Raw genomic sequence first — 1,332 nt, forward strand, 5'->3', positions numbered from 1 at the left:
AGAAATGTGTTCTTTTAGAGGGAGTTGTTGAAGGATTGGTATGCTTGCCTCTTGTCTTGGACGGGGCATGGAATGATAGGAATGCACAGTAAAGCATGCGGAGTGTCTGCAGTGCATGATTGACCTTTGAAACTGATTTGTGGGATTTACTTTCAGAGTACCACGTCGTCTGTCATGCACAACCGACAAACGATTAAAACTCTGCGAACGGCAGATGGAACACATTAACCTGGATATCTTGGCCTTCGCATGCCCAAAAAGGACCCCCCCCCCCCCCAGAAACCCCTTCCGAACACCACTGGAAATTAAAGTTCTCCACGCTTAGTCATGCGTCGCGGCAATATTGCCATGCACGGCACGCGGATCCCTCACATTGCCACGGTCGCAGATACTTAAAGGGGAAATACAGTGCGTGCATGTTCTCATTCGGCCTCGCGTGCATGACCCAGACGGCGCTGTCTGATGGACGCATTAGGGGACCGCTCTGCATGACAAGAGGCCGGATCATGACTGTCTTTGGGAGCTTCACTCGCTCGTCTACCAGGCCGCCATGCATCCTCACTGAGGTGTCGCCGAGAGAGTATACGCAGACGGGGAGTGCGAATGAGGGCTTCCCCGCAAAACATCCCGATCTACCTGATACTTCCAGCTCGGGTTCCTGCGGCTCACCCGAGTCCCTGCGAAATCCGCCTTAATCTGTGGTCAGGTTCCCCGCGCGGAGCTTGTGTGGCAGGGCTGTGCGCGGGAGTGGCGAGGCAGAGGTGGTGGTGAGGCAAAGGGGCGGCGAGGCAAAGGGCGGTGAGGCAAGGGAGAAGCGGAGCAAGAGAATAGTGAAGCAAGGGAGTATCGACACGAGGGACCAACAAGGAAAGGGGCTGGCCAGGCAAGGGGGTTGCGACGCAAGAGAAGCTATTGCAGGAGGGACGCGACAGGGCGATATGGTATTGCAGGGTTGTTTGTCGAGGAAGAGCGCCTCTGCACTATGGATGAGGCGTCGCAAAGCTGCAGGATCGGAAAGGCGATGAGGCGATTGGCAAGAGAGGGAGAGCGAGCACGACCGCCTCCAGTGCCGTAGGACGCGAGGTTCGTATTCTTCCGCGATTCCTTTTCCGTTGCTTCGGCGAGGACAGGAAGGAGCGAGTGCCATCCCGATGCAGAAGGGGGCGGGATGGGGCTCCTCGAAGTCCCCGTCCGCATTAGCGATTCAGGGCCTGATGTCATCCTGCGCGCGATGCGAGGCCTCGAGGTGAAGTCCCTACTTAAAGGAGGCTGAAGTGGCGCTGGGAGAGGGATAATGGCACCGAGATTACGATATGACAATCCGCTCGGTAG

The sequence above is a fragment of the Penaeus monodon genome, chromosome 15 (assembly GCF_015228065.2).
Source record: "Penaeus monodon isolate SGIC_2016 chromosome 15, NSTDA_Pmon_1, whole genome shotgun sequence".
Classification (NCBI taxonomy): Eukaryota; Metazoa; Arthropoda; class Malacostraca; order Decapoda; family Penaeidae; genus Penaeus; species Penaeus monodon.